The sequence below is a fragment of the Scophthalmus maximus genome, chromosome 13, assembly GCF_022379125.1.
Source record: "Scophthalmus maximus strain ysfricsl-2021 chromosome 13, ASM2237912v1, whole genome shotgun sequence".
Classification (NCBI taxonomy): Eukaryota; Metazoa; Chordata; class Actinopteri; order Pleuronectiformes; family Scophthalmidae; genus Scophthalmus; species Scophthalmus maximus.
The window spans coordinates 16778454-16799726 of NC_061527.1; the positions used below are offsets into that span (position 1 = coordinate 16778454).

Sequence of the window (21273 nt, forward strand, 5' to 3'; positions counted from 1 at the left end):
TAGCACAGTAAAGTAAAAAAAGGAGTGAATGTAACTTCATGAAAAGAAGTGTTTGAGGTTAAAAAAAAAAAAGTTTTTGCCTAAAAAACTTTTTCTCTCCCAACAAATGTCCAGCCGCAATTACACAAATGTCCATACGTCTTAATTGTGGGTTCCCTTTACCACTGCACACAGTAAACATGTGATTATAGAAACCAGCTTGATTCTGTCAGACATTTAATCACTGCTTGCATTGCGGCTCGGCCCGATCTCACTTTCCTTCACCTTAACTGTCAGAGGTGTTGTGTGTTTGACTTTGATAATGGGCACGTTCGGTTATTTGGCCGGCAGGGGCATTTTTGTCACATGTCTGACCACATTTGGACTGGACAGGATGTTCCAAACAAGTTCACGCCTGAGTGCCGCTGGGAGAGGATGATGTTGTGGCATTGTAGGTGGCAGAGATACACAAAGTCTTAAAGTGTGTTTGCATGCGTTTGTGTGTGTGTGCGCGCGTGTGTTTGTGTGTGTGTTTGTGTGTGTGTGTGTGCGTCAGAGTGAATGTTTGTGTATATGGGCGAGTGGGGGTGGCAGGGCTATAATCTGCTGCAAACTGCTTGCGGGCAGAGGCGAGGTGGGCGAGACAGTGATACAGAAAGAGAGCAAGGGAAGGAGAGATTGAGGGGGGAGGAGGACAAGTAAGGAAGAAATTAGTTGGCAAGAGAGAAGAAATAAAAAATAACAAGGACAGAGGGAGGCAGAAGTAGAGGTGTGTAGATCAGTACGGTTTAGGAATGCTCTACTGTACCCACTGTCCTCACTCCTCTCCCACCCATTGTCAAGCTTGGCACCGTGGGTGCCGGCACGGCAACTAATTCCTTTGACATTTACGTTGCTTTTCTCCGCCCTCCGGTGACGCAAGCCCGGCCACAGCCGCTGTCAGCAACCTCAACGGCTTCAGGTGAACGAGAGATGGCGGATGGTACGGATAATGGACTGCTCATGAACCCTAACTGGGGCCCGGCCAACGAGTGGGCCCGTAGAAACACTCTGTGAGCCAAGGTCCTGCATGTTGTGTTATATTATACAGTATGTCTTGAAAAAGAGAAAGGATTAGTGTGGGTGGAAGAATATGAGAAGAAAAAAACGGTGTGGAGGAAAAGAGTGAAAGAAACTGAAGCAGAGGAAGAGGGGAGGGGAGGAAGAAATGGGAAATTGATAGTGCAAGTTTTTTTTTTTTGTTGTTTTACAAATGTTTCACTCTTCTGTGCCAAAAAATGCACATGGGATTTAGAGAAAGAATTTCATGAATTCACTCAACAACAATCGAGAAATATTTCCAAAAAGTCTAAAGCAACTTTTTGTCGGCTTGTTGTTCACCTTTCCAACATCACTCGGCATACCACAATCCCTCACTACTCTGTAACCTTCACACTGCCTCGAATCACTTCTCAAATTTGATTATCAAGTAAGTACAGCAAGTTTCCGCCTGCTCGCAGTGAGCAAATAAATCGTAACTTTCATTTGCCTGTGTTGTTTTTTGTTCTTGTACAAACTCACCGCTAATATCAAGGTCGCAAACGCATTTGAGAATTTAAAAGCATTCCAATTACAACAATACAAACTATTAAATACTGCTGCCAGTGTGTGGATTTGGCCTCATCTTGAGGGCACTGGGAGAACAGGTTGGCAAAGTGACAGGAACGAGGAAAGAAAAGTTTTGACTGATCATTTTAATAACCCTTTATTGTCTTAATGAAAAATGATTAAAAGATTTATTATGAGCTTGTTAGTTCAATTAGAAGAAAAAAAAAACAGATGAAGTAAAAACAAGACAAAACAAACGTATCCGAGTAGATGTGAGTAGACAAAAAGTATCACAGCGACGAGGCCTTGTCTGAAATTGTTTATGATACAGACTTTGGGGAAAAATAACATTAAATCTGTGACTATCATCTTACCTCCGCAGTCTGCATCTCAAAGTGATGTGCTGGGCAGCCAATTAAATGAAATACTCGCAGGCTCATGATTTAAATCAATCCTGCCATTGTGATCAGAAAAAGAATTACATCCTTGGGTTTGAAACACATGATACTATGAGTATAAATGAAATTGTAGCACCCATCTAGCAAGAGCCCACCATCTGTAGGCAGATCACTTGGTCAGTCGCAGCCCCTGGTCGGCCCTTCTTTGGCACGCCACTCATGAGGTGATCAAAACATGACGATTCATTGGAGTTTTATGAAAGTAAAAGTCATTTCATGGAGCAGGCTTGTGGCCTGTGGCTCTTTTCCCAATGTTGAAGTGACCCAGAAAATGCCGCCTGTTTTGCTGATTAACCTATATTCAAATGATCTATCATAACTTCAGTGGTCCGATCCCCTGCCCACCTCTCAAATGGAAGACGGAGCACATGGCAGATATATTTCAACTGTATTTCTGTTGAATATAACAGAGTGCACTCTCACTGTCATATAACATGCAGAGTCCTGTCTCTTTATAGAACAGCCTGGGGGCTCATACGGCTCACTTTTTCAACAGTATCTCATCTCTCCCTCTACGTCTGAGTCTCTCCACCACCTTCCACCCTTGTACTAGAGGACACACAGTCAGGAACAGACAACGCACAGACACACACTCACAGACACATTCCTTGCCACCCTACAGACACGTAACTCACCATCACCATGTACTTAGACAAAGTGGAATGCTCAATCAGTGGCATTCTGCCACCAGACATGACGTGTGAATCCACCAGTCTAACGATGAAAATGGAGGCCGCCCTCTTTCAACTGACACCCTTGTCATCCCAGAATTGCCTATGCAAATGACTGTTAATTAAATGCAAATATCTCTTTGTGGGTTTTAACGCTCCAAGCCTGAACCTGTAAATGATACATAGGATCTTTTTTACTGCAGATGGTTGCCTTGTTTCATTTGCCGGTACAATTATAGTGTACAGCGAGTCTGGGTTTGCATGCTGCTCCCTCCGTCCTTTGTCCATCCTTTATCTCTCTGTTCATTCTGGCCAGCACTGCACTCAGAGCCCAGGTAGATAAGTGCCAATGCTCTCTTGGTCGCAGATTACTTTGAATAAAAAGTCATATCTATTTTTCTTTTTTTTTCCTGCAAAGGCGTGGGTTCAAATAGAGTTCATGGTTGTGATGGAAACGTTCTGTAGGGATGTTATCTTGGGTGGGATGATAGGAGTGGCACCGGCCAGAGATCAAATGTTAAGATGTAAGATTGATTTGATTCTCCCTTAGATCATGTCAACTGCAGTAAGGGAACCTGAAAATGAACAATTAAGAGAAGTTGTGTCACAATCTTTCCCAAAAATAATTCAAGCACCAACAGGTTGTGTTTTATTGCTTTAATTCATAAAGATCATTTTGGTTTTCTATTATTTTAAGCCATTTGTCCTTCTCTCGCTCTCTCTATCACCCACCCAACACATGCATACTGTACTGTACATACACCTATATGCATACTCACATGCGGGATGGATATATAGAGGATATGGACTCTGCATCAAGAAGTGAAGATTGAAGACAAAGTCATTAAGATTGAGCTGCAATCTGCGACCCCCCTCCTCGCAGCCTCCAGTGCTCACCCGGACAGATCTAAATGATATTGACAGTTGAATAAATTTTCTGCATGAAATCATGTCAGCTCGAGCATGCCCACCCTTTGTTAAATGAAAATGAACCTGAGGTTACTGTTGAACCAATATTGTGTGTGTGTTGGAGGATGATAATCAAGAGTTTTGACTGCGGTGTAGCTGCGGGGTTAATGACGCTACGGATGATGACTGTCATCATCAGAGTGTAAGATAATTATTTGTCAGGCTACCTTGTGATATTCATAGACAGAACTGTCATAGTAGGCATGTCAATGAGTAATTTGCAAACCTCTTCAAAAACACCTCCAATGTTGTATAAATCATTTACTGGTTTATATGGAGAAGGGCCCGGTGGGGCCAATGCTGGAGTTTGAAATTAAAACTAAGTGATTGGTATAGCTTCATCGGGGCACATGTGTTTACCCTGTCATCAAATAGAAGTGGTAGTGGTAAAGTGAAATGCAGTTCAAAGTTGTAGTTCCCCATAGTCCACATTTATAGGCAACTCAGCAATACAGTAGACCACAAAACAATACGTGAGGCAATTAAGATCGCAATAGAACAGTAAAAATACGCATGAGAAGTAATAAAAGTAAACACAAAGCCATTTGGAAAGCCAGTAAACATGTAATGTAATAACTGATTCCTCAAATGAGAGTGCTTAGTCTACGCTTTGTTCATGCGTAATGACTCAGACTTCTAATAGATCCATTCATCATGATATGACTGCAAACAGTGTGAATTATGAGGCTTATATGGCTTTTATGTCTGTTTAATGACACATTGTAAGCCTCTAATAGTCATTGTTTATTCCATAGGACCTGCTACTCGTAGAGCCACTGGAATTTATGACTTCATCAGATCTTTTATGTGTGTTTAATGACATTACAATTACAGAAATAACACAGTATTACCATCCACGTATAATAGTGCGTGTTCATTGCTGCTGAATGCTTTGACCTTTGCATGTCTGCGGACTACAGTTGCACTTCCCGAGATGGGTTTTTGTGTTTTGGTGGAAGACACACTGCTGTCTGCGAGTGATGTTGTGTAACTGTGTGGGTCTGACTGGTCTTTCCACTGCTGGAGTTTCTGCCCCCTGGTATTTTGAACAGGGAACATCTGTGAATACAAGACGGCCTTCTCTCTATTGTCTGTGTGTGTGTGTGTGTGTGTGTGTGTGTGTGTGTGTGTGTGTGGAGGGGTGTGAGCTAACAACATAATAAAGAGCAGTTACATCATCTAAGACAAAGGCTGAATCTTCTCTCTCTGCCTGCAGCCATTCAGTCAAAACAAGGCACCATTGCACGACACTGTCTGTGTCTCAGAAATCCATGTGGGCCTCCCATTAAAGAGTGTGTTTTCACTGTTAGGTCACTGTCACACACGGAAAAAAAGAACATTTAGTTTTTTTCTTCATTTTTTCTGGTACGTTGTCACATCATCTGGTAAGAGTTGTGCCGTGTGAGACAGGAAGTACAAAGATTGGAGAACAGACAAAGGTCGTTGGCTGCAGGGTTAAGGCAACACGGGTTAAGTAGCGTTAAAGCTTCCTCTCACTGAAAGCCCTTTAATCCTGATGAGGACAAACAACTCGCTCACGTACACACACACACACACACAAACACACACACACACACAAAGCCACAGAGTTTGCTGATGAGAGAGCCAGGGGTCACCCTGAAGGATAAATGCTGATAATGATAAAAACAGTCCATCCTCAACACAACTCTATATAAACACACACACAGACATATGTGCACCACACATACTGTATAAACCAAGTGTCATCTGCACAGGGAACTTGTTGGGATTATTCTAGAAACCAAAATCATGTTCTCAGAGTCAAACGCGTTTCCCAGTTTGCAGCCTAGACACACATTTCCACTTCCCCTCGCCCATCATCATCATCATTCCTTCTCACCGTCATTACCCCTGACCCCGCAACTCAAAGTGGTTTGCCTGAATTTCTCCGCTCCCTCTTCTTCATCGCCACCCCCTTGGCAGCTGTGTCAACACCCACAGGCCTCCGGCTTTAAAACAAACCTTCCACGCAGCCATTGAACACCATGCCACTCCCCTCAGGCGGCATCCAGGAGGGCTGCGCTGACAACTCTATAAACGCTGGCAGTCAGTCCCTGAACAACATTGATTTTGTTCCAATCAATCCAGAGAGATTGTGATGCGTGGTAAATGACAAGGCCCGTGTGCCACAGCATACATTTTAGCATTAATTGTTGCCGGGCAGACTTGACCGGTCCTTCTGGTGGGTTGGTCCTGTGAGAGTCACGACAGCAGGAAACATCCGTGTGCTGTCTGTTTGCTGGAGCGCGGCGGGAAGCCCAGCTGCAACATCTCAGCCGAGACTGGACAAACTTGATCCCCGTCTCACAAAAACTGGCCTTCACCATCAATCCAAATACTCCACTCAGCAGTCATTTAGTGCAAAACATGAACAATTCCTACAGTCTTGCTTGATTTAGACAGATTTAACCTTACTCATCTTACTTTCTTTCTGTGTGATTTAAAGAAATAGGTAGACATTTTGTAAAATATACCAGGCCTGCAGCTAACGATTATTTTCATAATCGATTAATCTGTTGATTATTTTCTCGATTAGTCGATTAGTCGTTTGGTCCATAAAATGTCATAAAATGGTGAAAAATATTGACCCTAAGATGATATTTTGTTTTGTCCACACACCAAATATATTCAGTTTAATGTCATAGGGGAGCAAAGAAACCAGAAAATATTCACATTTTAGAAGCGGAAATGAGAGAATTTTGACTTTTTCTCTCTCCATAAAAACTACTTGAATCGGTTAATCGATTATCAAGTTGATCCATCAACTGTTGCAGCTCTAAAATATACTGATACACCTCAGTAAAATGATCACAGATGACCTGTGTGTTTTCTGTCAAAAATACCCATACTAGTCATAGAGAATTCAGCATTATTAATGGTTATGTCTACAGACACAATGTATTTAATTTACTAAAACCTTGATCTTTCCCGAACTGCTTTCTGTGCCAACCATCCAACCACCTCCAAAAAGCAGTGTCTCTTGAGTTAATCCAGCCAGCAGATAAACCAGCAGATGTGTATCCTACAAAATGTGTTTGTGGTTTTGCGATTTGATTTATAGAAACATCATTTCTAGGAGACTGGCTTGCATCAAGATTTTATTCCTTTAAACATTATTTTTGGTCATTTTTTTCAGGAAACGCCATTTCCGTCTCCACCTATGAGCTTTTCCTTGCTAACATAAATTGATATCGCAGGCTCTTGCTGGAGGAGCGTATGTACGGTCAAGGAACTGCTGTGGCTGTTATTCTAGCTGTCAGGCTTTGTTTACCTTTCATTTGAACATTTTCCTGTCTCTCATTCCTAACTTTTGTATGTTTTCTCTTCACCCCGCCTGTTGTTTTGTGTCATAACAAAGTGAGTTATATTCCCTCCCCCGACAGTTTTCTCATCCTTTCTCCCGATGGTTGATTTTGCTGTTTATGTTTCCACTCCATCATTCTTCTCCCCTCGGACGGAGCAGAGATGGGACAAGGCCTCCTATTCTGCTCTGTGTGATGTGGGGTTATTGTGTGTGTGTGTGTGTGTGTGTGTGTGTGTGGTATGATTTTGGCAGAGGGCATGTTGTAGGAAATATGTCAGGAGAGGTGTGAGCTAGGTGCATGACGTCAATGACACATCTCTGCTAATGCAGGTCTGCGTCTTACAGGAGCTGAATCACGTGGCATTTTATCTGCCTTCATCTTTGTGGACACAGATTGTGTGAGTGTGGGAGGGAGGAGTCCTGTGCTGACAGCCAGCCTGCTGCTCCTCGACTGTAGAAAAATATTAATGTACTAGTGAGCAGAAACACACACTCTCTCTCTCTCTCTCTCTCTCTCTCTCTCTCTCTCTCTGTCTCTCTCTCTCTCTCTCTCTCTCTCTCTGTCAGTCCATGTTTGATTGCTGGGAAAGACTTCTGGACTTTTATGAGTCTTGCTGCCGGACCTGCCGCAGGCTTGGCTCAAGGCCCTGACAGGGATCAGAGTGGCATAGCAGCACTCACACTGGGGCTCTCTAACACACACACACACACACACTGGTGTGAGATATGTGAATCATGTCTACAGTTTCCTCACTAGGACTTCACAGTGACTGAGGCGGTGATGTGTAGTGCCATTGGCTATATATGGTTGCTGGACACTGGTCACAACACACACGCACACACACATACACGCGCACACATTTAGACCAATTAGAGCACAGAACCTGCAGACAGCTTGAACCTGAGCAACCTTGGGCCAGCATACTGGGGATTGCGCCACACGAGCAGCTGCCTGGCAAGGCAAAGGGCACTGAGAGCAGATATGACGTACTGTTGAGAATCCAGTACGTCACCACATACGACAGAGAAGCCGGTCAGGGATGAAACATTTGCTCTTCAGGTTATTTCCTCAACCTTGTGCTAAACTTGGACTGGTGACAGTTCAGTCAGGTTCAAGTGTCTCGCCCAACTCAACAACCAACCTGTGGCGCAGGGCCTTTAATGCTGCTCTCTCTCTCTCTCTCTCTGCATCTCTCTCTTACATGTCATATCTATAGTTTATGGATATACCCAAAGAATGGACACAGAGGACACTTAAAATGAATCCCTGGCTAGTGACTGCACATGAATCAATAAGAAAGAATCATAGAATCATAGAATAACGTAAAAAGATAAAAAGTGAAAAAACATCCACCGAAAGGAGTGAGCGTAGACCTGAACAAGTGTTGCAACAGCAGCAGAGCAGCGAGAGAAGAGCGGTACTGTCCCCGACGGTAAAGAGCACTCACTGCCCTTTCTGTTTTGCTTAGAGGAGAAGAAGTGACTGCTGACCACATCACCCACAGACCTTTTACTCACAGCTCAAGCACTTTCTGCATGACCTTCACATTAGAGCGGCTTTAAACTGATGTCTGTATTTCAGTAAGAAGAAATAACAATAATCAAGTGTATGTTTGTTTGTGTGTGAGTGTTGGGAGACTTGTTGTTTTTGACCCTTTCCATGTACCATGGGACTTGAGCGCACATTAAAACAGTGATTAAATCTTAAGAGAATGTTTTTTTTTATCTTGCACTGGCTTCCCAAACACAATATTTCTAATTTCCTTATGGTGACTACCTAAAGAAAGACGGTTTTACATTTTTGGAAATATGTTTTTACACTTCTTTGCAGAGAAATTAAACGAGAAGATTAGTACCATTCTCGGAAAAAAATCACGGTAAATATGCAGCATAAAAGCTGCAAACAGATGGAAGGAGTGTGATGGGATGCACACATGGAATGACACACACGGAGGGGTTGAAAAAAACAAACTAAATAAAAAAATATTTTTTAGAGTTTGCAGACAATACCTCACAGGAATCAGAAGTCAGGCATTTATGTCTCTAAGAAGAAAAATAGATTTCCCTAATTTTAGTACATCAGCATAAATGAAATCACACCTGATTGGCCCTGTTGTTATTACTAGATATTCATCCAAATCAGAACAACCAGACCAGATTGAGTCAGGGTCAACACCTCCCTTCATGGGAACCTCAGGAAACCAAAAGTAACAGGTCAGAGTTTCCACTGTGTCTTTATTCTAAGCCAAGCTTACAGGCTGCTGGCTGTAGCTTCGTATTTGCTGTTCATTACATAAGAGTGCCATTGATCTCCTTATCTAATTCTAGGGAACAACAACAGTGAATAAGCGTATTGGCCATGATGTTAAACTGTGCCTTCAAATGAGGTACGTACAGTACAGCACCGAATGAAACGGAAAAAGTTTGAAACTCTCGTTCCTCAATTCTCAAAATGTACTTTTGACTTAATCCTAATTGGAGAGTGTGCACCAGAAGTCATTCACTGTTGCCCATCTGTCCTTTGCATTAACTTTAAAAGGTCATACATTCCCCTCCACGGACTGATGTGGAAAAACTGCGACTGACTCCAGACGAGCGCATTTAATGCTTTTAAAATGTGCTTTATTAGAATAATCACTCACTGAATTTGATTTAGGATTGAAACTAAATTGGATGACCACACACTGTTAGACGCACAGCTGTTAGGGCATGAATTTGATGTAAATAAATCTCAAGAGACAACTCTGTCATCAAAATCTAGACGAGGCTACTGTAAAATGTTTTACTTTGACCGCAGTGGTGCACATTAGAACATGTTGGGTATGTCCGGTCTCTCCTCTGTGGAGCTTTAACAAACTGCCGGCTCTGACAGGGCGGCCTCTTCTCACCTCTGACTGTGTGCATTTACTAAACACTGGCCTGGGACTGATTACCTCCCCTCCCTCTGCTCCGGCTGTCTCTGTATATGTCTGCTGATGTTGTTTAGAGGAGTACAGACCACTTCCAATTGTCCTCAGCGTGGAATGGAGTGCTGCAGCACATTCTTACATGTCACTTTTGAGCAAAACACACACAAGCGGAGCGCCTATTCTCTGTCTCCGCATGGTGTTTGCAGTGTGGGCAGAGGGTGATGAATACAATGGAGAGAAAATAGAGGAGAAGAGAGAGAGAGGGGGGGGGGGAGTGGGGATGAAGGAGAGTGTGTGGGTGAGCAGATAGGACTGGAGATGAGGGGGAGGGGGGGGGGCAGGTTAAGTCGGTGCCTACACAGGCCTCTATCCCACATGCTCTCTCCTGTCTCCCACGCCTGGCCCCTCTAACCTGGCCTAGCTTCTGTTTAATGTCTGGCTCTGTCACACCTCGGCCCACTCCCCAGAGATCTGCATGTCTGTGGAGTGAAGTACATTTCAATACTAGTTCTCCAAAAGGAGAAAAAAAAAGACACACACGGGAGAAGACTTCAGCAAAAAAATTCTGCGTGCCTTTCATCTCTTGAGCAGCTTCTGTTTGGCTTCATCTTCACCTCAGTTTCTCTTTTAGCCTCTATTTCTTAAGGACTTGCATTTGGTTGATATCATTTTAGGTCAGCTAGATTAACCTCTTGCATGTTCAAAATAGTCCTTTCGATTATGAATATTAGACTATGCGCGCGTTGGCTATATTTATGTTTTGTTCACTGTGATAGAGAGCAAGTGTTTTTGATTGAAGTGTGCGAGTCAAAAGCAACAGCTCTCTGAGAAAATGTTTTCAACTTTCTGTTGTATTCACTCTATGAACAATGTCTGCAGAAACAGGTGGGAGACAACCCTGATCGTCCTCGTGGTCTCCATGGGGTATCTCCATGGCAGCCGCGGCTCCCACATGCGATGGCATATAGATTACAGTGTAACACCTTAATGCAGGACTATAAATCAACCTTATTGTAGCAATGTGACACTTTGCCGAGGAAGTAAATGAAGATTTTGTTTTCTATCTGATCCTTTCCTCACAAAATATCTGAGGTCAATTTTGTAGGTCATTTAATAAATGGTTTGTTACTCACCCAGTTGTAATGCAAATGAAAATATGTAAATGGTTTATAAGTGCACTGCATTGTCAACTATTATAAATCATGCTTATGTTATATCATTACAACACTATTTTGCTTGATTGTCTGTTTATACTTGATTATAGTCAATGTCCAGATATAGTAAATGTTGTTTGATTCTTTGTTGCTAGTTACTTTTCCCAACTGCTATAGTTTCAGCCTGTAAGGTCAATGGGTGACGGTATTTGCATTGCAGCTCCAATGATAACAGATTCAAATAAGCTGGTTATGATATCTACTATCTCAAATATTGTCCTAGTTAATGTCTCATCTGGAATACTAACACCGTCTGAGTCTGAACGGGATTTTCCCCCTGAATGGTGGTTTCTTCATTCGCTTGTGTCGGCCCGGAAACAGGTGGTACTTTGTCAATTGCTGGTCGACATAATGACCGAGATATTCAGATCCACATGAGGGCTGGATGAGCAGATTAATAGTATTGACAAATCCTAATTAGCGTCATGCCGAATCAAACGATTAATGTGAACAGTTGTTAAGGAGGCAGCGTGTGTCTAAATAGGCCCAGAGGCGAGATAATACAGTAATAGCCCATGACTCACACTAGCACTGTTTTGATGAGAAATAGACAGAACACGGCAGACGGAGGGGAAGAGAGAGAGAATGACGATGAAGAAGTGAGACAAGGGGGGGAAAAGAGTGAAAGCAAGCGAAATGACATCTGTATCGCTCTGCTGTTGTCTGCCTGCCTCGCTGCCTGGCTCCCCCCGACGTTTTTTTTTACACCTTGAGTTTTAAGCAGCGATGGGATTAGTTTGTAGGATTGTTGGCTTGCATTGTGTGCTGAGAGGATAGGCAGTGAAATCCCCTTTTCAGCCACCGCTACTTATCCTTGTCCCTGTGTTGTCTCTTTCAAACAGAAGCGCCTCGCTCTACATGCATGTAATCTAGGTGACAAGAAAGAGGGAAAAGGGGAATTGAACGTGTGTATGAAGGGAGTGGAAATGGGACGGCTGACAGGAGGGGGAGTGCAGCCTGGTTACAGGAATATAGTCAGGGAGGGAGGAGGAAACAGAGTAGTGGGAGTGGGGCTTAATGTGGAATGAGTTTGTGGTATACAGGTAGCCCCCTCATTTAAAAAGGGGGGGGGGGGGGTACAGGCCCATAACATGATCATCATCAGCATGTGAATAACTCATCCTCAACTTCATGTTTGAATTATTGATGTCTTAAAGAATACAGAATCAGGCCACAGAAAAAGGCAGTCTATTGGGAAGGGGCATGATGCAAGCTGGAGAAAAGAATCATGATTTCATCATTATTTTCAGTTTCATTCTTTTGCCAAATGGAAAATGTGGCATTTAATCAAATCAAATAAAAAGCCTCCTGGCACTGCAATAAAAATTGTGGTTAAATACATTTTGTATTTCAGTTGCTCTTATTTATCAAACAAGAACATTTCAAACAATATAATTGTGCAAAACACAGAAGCTGGCTTATTTGGTGGCACTGTGTTCATACTAGATGCAGTGTATTAATAGTCTGCAATGTAATATGACAATTAAATAGATGGCTATGAAACTTCCAGGGGATGAATCCAGCAGACGGTGGTGATCACCACAGTTCTTTATGGCGCCACTATGAGGTCACCATTTGCAGTTTGAAGTGAAATGTTTTGACAGCTACAGGACGGAGCCCCTTGAAATGAAATCAATGTCCCCCACAGGATAAACTGTGATCACGTTGATGATCCTCTGCTCTGACCATCACAACCATCAGGTCGATTCACGACAAAATATGTGCAGAACTAATGACATTTCCAGCCTCAGCTGAACTTCAACAAATTCAACAAATTGCTGTGCCTGTACACAGCTGCTTGTATGGCCGAAGCCTTGTGTTACAGTTTACTTTGAAATTCTGTTGCCATAATGACTTCATGTTTTTTTAAATATATATATTTTTGTATGGTGTTTTTGGGACAATAGTTTACATGAATACTATACTCAAAAATCTGGATGATGTAGTACAAATGCTCACTGTATTGTTGTATAATTTTCAAGCAAGCACACAGCACATGCATAAAAGGTGCTTATAATTTGTATTTAGTATGGGAGTAGGACACTATTATTAAAGATCTACTAAAAGTCATATGTTCTTATAAAAGAATGAAAGAAAAAGACCATCTATGTCTTTCTTGATGTCTTTTGTTTACTTAGTTGTCCCCCTTTTGCAGCACCCCGAATGAATTGTGTGTATGTGTGCTTACGTACAGTACATCTTTCTGTGGGTGTAACTGAGCGTATGTGTGTGTGTGTGTGTGTGTGTGTGTGTGTGTGTGTGTGTGTGTGTGTGTGGTGGCTGTGCTGCCTGCTCAGGGAGGCACGGGGCCCAGACACTTGGAATCATTTAGTGAGAATTTCGAGTGTGGGAGGAGAGGAATGTGTGCCCAGATAAAAGAAAGAAAAAGTAAAAGAAAAACGGAGCAAAGGGAGGGGGTGGTGAGTGCAAGAGATAGACACAGATATAGACAGAGAAGAGGGCAGCTCGGGGAGAGGGTGGCAGGTGAGGAAGAGGGAAGATGGAGAAGGGCGGGGGGGTGGGGGGGACAAGCTCAACAAGCTCCAAACGAAGACGGGGGTGAAAAAGAGGGCGCAGAGAGGGCAACCAAACAGAGAACGGGAGGCAGAGCGCAAGAGACAGAGATGAGGAGCAAATGACAGACGGTGGGAGAGGCAGAGAAAAGAACAGAAGAAAATGCTGAGAAAAAAAAAAGTACTCACTGCCCACTCCTTACCTACTGTTCTCCATTAAGCTGATTTTTTTCAAATGGCTCTTGCAGGTCTCGCTTAGGGGGAACATCTATTCCTATCACAATGCTGCCTACACACACCTCGCAGTGACAGGCAGAGAGCGGGAGAGAAGGAGAAAAAGGGGGTGCACAAGAACAAATCTACGACGATTTCAGACAAAAAGGAATAGTCGCAAAGGAAAGTAGGGGGGAATGTCTGCAGCAGCATATTTGACGGACGATACCAGCGAAAAGTACATGTTATATTGCTTTTATTACTGGTAATACAGTAAATATAGATTCTGGGTGCTTGTTTTCATATGGCAGTGGTGAAAAAACAATAACCACAAATAATATTATCTTCCCAATCCAGTGTGTTCTTTTTTATTATCCATGTATACAAACTGTTGTAACCTCTTTTCCTCTCCTCTGTATATATATCTGTCTTTATTTTTTCACTGTTCACAAATATATCCTCCCACATTCCCTCCTCGTGCTTCCGGTCTCTCTTCCCTTCCCCGGACTGTGCCAAAGCTAACAGCCTTTTGCGAGCATCCTCCACTGCTGTGGGTGTGTGTGTGTGTGTGTGTGTTTAAGAAAGAAAGATAGTCCGTGTGTATCTGTAGGTGTGTGTTTGGGTGTGTACATATGCGTGTCTGTGGGATATTCAGACAATTTACATGGAATACAAATGACTTTCCAGACTTTCTGAGGGAGTGTGGACAGCTTGTGACAGCCTGGAGGATGGATGTCAAAATTAGGGTTGGGTGTCGTTTGGGGTTTATTCCGATACCCGTAAAACTAAACAGTGCCAGAGCTGATACTCTCAATGGAAGTTCGAAATTAAATTTAACATATTAAACAGCTAAAAGTATACCTAAATATACAAATATAAATGAGTGCAAAACCAATTTAAATAACAAATTCATTGCATGAGTAAAACCTTACCAAACTACAAGCTTTTCAAACTCCAGCTTTAACCTTACGGCCCTAACTGCGGGCTGATGTGCTCGTCATGTTGGCTTGGGGTCATGGGGTCACACAAGCATTCAAGCACAGTGCTATTAGCATCCGCCACTGTCCCCGCCTCAAAGTGTCAAAATTGTACTTGATGAGCGAGCGACTGTCGGTCGGTGTTGAGTGGTAGCGAGCCTGTAAGGAAAGGGCAGGTTCGCTCATATTGCAGCAGAATTGCTCACTCGTGATAACTAAATAAAGCCCATACATCCCTCCACATCCCGTGTGTTGCCCGTTGCTTCATCAAGTTGGACGTGATCCCTCGCGATTGTTTTCAAACATTTGCCTCACCTCCCGGTGTCGGTATCCCTTCGCGTGAAATACAGCGACACTTTTCCACCGTTTAGCTTTAGGCATTTTGTCGTCTCGTCGACTTGCTTTGGGTGAGACACTAGCTCAATGTAGGCTAATGTTACGTGCTGCCAGAGCCATGTAGAGAGTGTGTTGCCACCAGAGGGAAGTGTAATGTTAACTCGGCATGTGTTGGGATGTTTATGTCGCCTTTAAGCAGGGCAACTATTTCAGGACGAAGCTGAGGCACCGAAACGAGCACCCGAAATCTGTGTAGTCATTCAGTCCGGAGGGTACCTGCTGTGTGAGAAACCAAAATGTGGTCAAAATAGAGCTTTAAATCAACAGCCCATGATGATCATAGAAACTGCAATCCTCCAATGAGGAAATCAGACTTGCTGATAAAAAAAATGTGTTCCGTCAAGATAGGGTTAAAAAAGGCCAGGATGTAGCAGAAGCACCTCTTCAAGCTCTGTCTTTGTGCATGTTGAAAAGGCATAGGATTTCACTGAAAAGTGTCTATCCATGCAAATTTGCATTTCGCCTCCTGACCCAGCTGATGAGCTGTGTAGTTTAGTTGGAAGGAGTATACACCGCATTGTTCACTATCGACAAGGATCAAACCTTTGCGAACCCTCTGCCTGCAGGTCAAGAAGATCGTCATCCAAAATCAATGTATGGTCTGTATCCCCATTCCTCTATCTGCAAGGGAATAATATGCACAGGCTGCGAATGAAAAACATTAATGACGAATCAGAGTTCAGTTGATGGACGCGAGGCGCTATTGACCAGCCGAGGTCACGGAATGAACTGGGCCACGCTGACCTTCATCGGCTCCTGGCAATGAGGCGGGCACATTCAATCTCACTTGACCCACTCAGCATTGACCCTTGACCCCTGGTAAGGCTGCCCCCGTGTGAACTCTCACCTCCGGGGATCAATAGCTCTTGAACCCGCGCCTCAGGTCTTTTGGCCAGAGCACTGAGGGCGATGGAAGTGGGGTGCAGTCTGGTAGAAACAGCTGACCTCAGGAGGCATGGGCCCCTGACCGAAGACGACGTGGGAGATTTATATTGGAATCACATCTGATGAGGGGAGAGGCAGATTGGAACGTAGATGGGTGTTTAAATTGAGAATGCATCAAGGCAAATCATTTTTAGTCCTTCTCTGGATATCACCTTTAAATAGTCAAAGGATAGTGGTGAAATTTAGACGACAGACTTAAGAACCTCCAAGGGGGAACTTTAACTCGCCGAGAGGAATCTTCTCAAGCTCTCCCAATCTATTGACTGCATGTCATACAGGGATACCGCTCTCTTCACTTCAAACTAGGTATCAAGTTTTGAGCCTCAGTTGTTGTGGTTTTGTTGTGCAGTTCAACAAGTCAGATCACTAATCCTCTTATGCCAGAATGGTGTAGCAGCTCAGCATCCGACAGTTGAGCTGCCCTGCATTCTAATCAGCAAGGTGAAGTTCTTTGATCTTGAGTTGGAAAAGCTTCTCCGTCTTCTGCTTTAGAGATGATACTATGCATGGTAGCGGCTTTATGCTCTGAAATCCCTCTGCATTTGCTTTGCTGTTGCCACAAACCCTGGTATTAGGGATACAAAAACAGCCCTTTCATTCCGTACTCCCTTATGACAATTCCCAGCTTCATTTTAAAGTTAGGTTTCAACCTCTGGATATCAACACAAACAGGATCCCGCAGGCAAAATGCACGCCCTAACAAATACACAGTGGGTCTCGGTGGGTGTCACAGAGATATGATGAGGGTGTTATAACAGCAGTGAGTCATCAGCATCATAACACGACAGATCACGGAATGCATCTGGTCTCTGAATGAATTGTGCCTATGTAAGTGCGCTAGACAATACAAGAGCTATTAAAAGGAACTACAGATGCCATATGCGACACTTCAAGAGAGACGAAGGTAGTTGTACAATTGAATGTACAATTGAAAAATTGAATAGAGAAGCATTAAAATATATAGACTTGCTTGAATCAGTACCGTCAGTGGTTTTGCTGCTACAGGCAAACTTGTTCTGGTATGACCAGTAGCGTGTGGTAGCTAATGTCAGTGTAGTCTAGTCACTAAACCGTGAAAGAGTCTGAGTTGGGTAAAGATTGAACGCATAATTCAGGGAATCTCTCTAAGCACCTGAGCACTAACTGTTACAAACAGTATGCATGTGAATCTGCATGTAGGCTGGTGAACACACAGGCTTGTACAAAACTGAATAATGTTACAGTATTCATATATATTTAAAACTGGAGATTTTGGCTATATTTAATGTTAGCCTTTTGCTTAATACTAGTGCATTGAACACTGCAACAGTTATTACATGTTTCTTAATAAAAGACATTCTGTGAAACCATATCCGGTATATATTTGAAATTGGCAAATGTGTGCCATTGTGCCTATTTGTTTGTGCTTGTATTAGTTTATTGATTGAGTTGACAACATTTTAAATGCGCTTATTTCGATTATTTGTGCTTTTCTCGTGTGCTATGTTGAGGAAAGTTTTCTTTAACTTTTCTTATCAAGCATGTGTCCCAAAACGTCGCAGACACTCTGCTGCAACGGCCAACAATCATTGTGAAAAACAGGTGCTCCAGTCTGGCCCTATACTTAATCATCCCAAAATGTTCCTGGTACATATAATATAAATATATATATTCCTTTGAGTGTGTGAGTGTGTGTGTGTGTGTGTGTGTGTGTGTTCGTTTGATAGTTTGTGCAAGTGAGCGCGTGTGTCTGTGTTTGTTCTTTCATTTCCCATTTCTCATATCTCACGTCTGTGGTTTTACAAACAGAAGGGCCTCGCACAAGAGCTGAGGCATGACTCAGACCAACGCAGACTTGTGGCTGGCGGCTGTGACTCAGAAAGGAAGGGAAAGGGAGGGGAATTTGACACGTTTGCAGAAACGGAACGAAGTAGACGGTGTCGGAGATGGGCTCTCTTCTCCCCGCTCACCCGGGGTTGCGGGGATGAGCAGCTGGCCATGAATACATGAGTGGCAGCATCACTCAACAAGCACAGTGCAGACACATTCCACTGATACACACATGCAGACACACAGGAGCAGCTGAAAATAGCAATACAGAGGCCTTCCACAACATCTGCTAATTATCTGGCAGAGAGCAGGCCCGGGCCCAGGATCAGAGTGGTCCCAGCTGTGGGCCTGGACTCGAGGATGGCACTGATAGAACCAGGGGGAGAGAGAGAGAGAGAAAGAATGGTGAGAAATTTTGTCAATAACAGACAAAGGGCTTTACAAGCAGCAAACTGGCTCCCAGTGCGACAGGCGCATAGATCAGTCTGTCATAAACACATAGATTTATTTTATCCATATGTGCCACGGAGAAACAACCAGGGCCCCAGCCTTCCAACTGCATTGGCAGGAATCACAATATCCTTGACAGTCAGTCTGCCCACCTTCCCTCCATCTCCATCCTTCTCTCCCTCCCTTTGGTCTCCTCTGCACTCAGAGAAAGAAAGACAAACTCATTTCCATACAAATGGAGTGAGAGCCTGCAGCCCAGCGACCCAGTGGAATTGCAAATATTTCATCTTTGCCTGGAAGCCTCGTGCTATTACTCCTTGGCCATTATCCCCTCTCTTTCAGTCTTTGTCTTGTGTTACTTTCTTTCACTTCTTTGCACTCGTGCCTGCTCACCTCCGCTATAAACCTCCATCCTTCTTTTGGTCTTCTAAATCGTCCGTCTAACAGAAAAACATCCTCCCACAATTTTTTTCTGGAGCATTACAGTCATTCACTACTCCTTCTGAACAGTCAAAAATAACCTCACTACAAAGCCCGACTCGGTTTACTTCACATCCTCACATCCAGTGGCGATTGAGATAGTATCTTGTAAGCGACTTTACAAGAACCGTAAGCGATCTCACCTAGCTTCCCTTCTGTGTCAACTTCCAGATAGATGGATAATGTTCATGTTTAATTGATCCAGAGGGAAATTTGGGAATCCAGCAGCTTAGACTGTATGACAAAGAAAAGTAGCACACATGCGGTACATGTTCTGTTTCTTTTCCCGCAGCATCCCTCCATTCTTACCTCCTTCAGAGCATCTGCCCAGTGCCCACATTCTTGGGCGCACATGGTGTCCAGCAGCTGCCAGGTCAGCAGAGGTGCTGGAGCGCAGATTGCCAGGCGCTGGCCTCCTACCCAAGGCGAGCTGCCAGTTGTGGACACAGAGGCAGCAGGGAGGCGCTTCAGAGGGTCGGGGATTCAACAGACTTTATGCAACGCGGTGTGCTGCCTGTGTTCTCCAGTACTTCCACCAATGATCACAAGTGAGGCAAAGCATGCGGAGATGAATCGCCAGATATCAGTCTATACATGGATGGCGATTGCCAAACGAGTATCGGATTGCCGGATTGGAATCATTCAATTAACATTAGAATTTAAATTTGCCATTTTAGCGACCCTGGAGACAGTGACGGAGGCACTGAACCTGCAAATCTCAGAAGCATTTAGCATTCCATTTCCATTCAAGCGTGCCAAATTTCCATTGAGCATACAAAACTCTTATATTCATATTAGTCTTATTAGTCTTATATTTTCTGCTTGCTCTACATTTAATTCTCAGGGGGACGGCTCTGGCCAGGACACAGGGAGACCTATATATGGCAGATTTTTTTTTTTACCAGTATACAAAGGAGAGCAGGGGGAGGACAGGCTAGGCCCCAGATGGACAGTGTGTAATGTTGTTAGCTATAGTTAGCCAATCTAGTCACACTGCCAGCAGCTCTCATTACATGATCTAATTCTCCCTCTCTATCTCGCTTTCCCTCCCATTTCGCCAGCACACACACACCCACACAGGCCAGAGAGGATGGAGGGAGTGCCAGGAGGTGGAAGACAGACAGACCTGTGTGTGCGTGTGTGTGTGTGTGTGTGTGTGTGTGTGTGTGTGTGTGTGTGGATGCAGGCGGAGGTGGTGGAGCTGCAGCAGCACCGTGATGTGTTCAGGAGGTTATGCAGGGCCTCCTCACTCAGGAACTTGTAGTTTTCCAACAGGAGAGAGGCATCAAAATTGAATGAAGATATTAATAATTCAGCGACAGATTTCTCAAAGAAAACAGGTTTTCCGAGACGATAAAGCAAAAATCAATGCCGCCTCTCCACTCTCTGTCTCTCGCTCATACTCCCCATCTCTTCATGCATGTGTGGAGGAGAAAGGAAGAGGGGGTGGAGGAGTGGATCAGCGTATGCGGCTCTCTGCCCCTTTGTTTGCGCCCGGCGTGTGGGAGCCTCTGTTGGTGTGCCTCTGTCTGTGTTCTAGCAGGGTGGACATCAGCTTCGTGCCCGCCGGCCTGCACTGTTACTCAGTGAATTCCCTGGAGGCAGGAGCGCTGCTTCAGCCTCGCCACCTCCAGAGTGGGTCAGTGGAGAGGAGACACCACGCTGAGGGAGGTGCAAATCTCAGCGGGGCCGGAGGAAAAAAAAAAACAGGCAGACATGCACAAGCCCATGTAAGCACACACCCATGTGAGCGCACACAGTCAACAAAAGCCCTCGCTGTGAGACAAACAGGCTGCTCATGCCTTCGAACAAAGCTGTTCCCTAGACGTGGTTGTGTGTCCATTGTGAGGTCAACCAGCATACATGAGCTAATTATCACCTCTGTATGAAGCTGTCTGGAGAGGAGCAGGTACACACCCAATGCACTCGTGTGTGTGTGTGTGTGTGTGTGTGTGTGTCTGTGTCTGTCTGTGTCTGTGTGTGTGTGTGTGTGTGTGTGTGTGTGTGTGTGTGTGTGTGTGTGTGTGTTCATTTCAGAAAGTCAAATAAAGCATCTAAAACAAAAATCCATCATCTCCTCTTTTCAGTTTTGCTCAGATTTTTGTCAGATTTTTCTCCTCAGTACTTTTCAGTTGGGGATTTTTTTAGCAAGACTGTGTGGGCAGGGGTGTTTACTACTGTTTTTAAGAAGCATTTGACTCGCAGGGTTACTTGCATGGGACATTTTTGGCTCTGATGAAGAGAGGGAAATGTAAATCAGAGACAAAAATTGGCGGAAGTTTGTTTTGAAAAAAAAGAAGAATATACATATGTATATATATTTCTCTTTTGAAAGATACACTGTCAATTCTAAAAAGATATGTAAAATTCAGTTGGAA

At 43.8% G+C, this 21273-nt stretch overlaps 1 long non-coding RNA gene across 2 annotated transcripts in view; it reads left to right on the forward strand.

The window, feature by feature from the left end:
* Positions 1-20857, forward strand: part of LOC118318697 — a 39012-nt gene extending 18155 nt beyond the window's left edge. Inside the window, exons 3-4 of one of the 2 annotated variants that reach the window (XR_004795788.2) lie at positions 19188-19443; positions 19957-20007. This is a non-coding gene — a long non-coding RNA (uncharacterized LOC118318697). Of the gene's footprint in view, positions 1-19187 lie in introns of both variants that reach the window. The other variant, XR_004795787.2, reaches the window with a different exon arrangement.
* Positions 20858-21273: the final 416 nt, after the last annotated feature.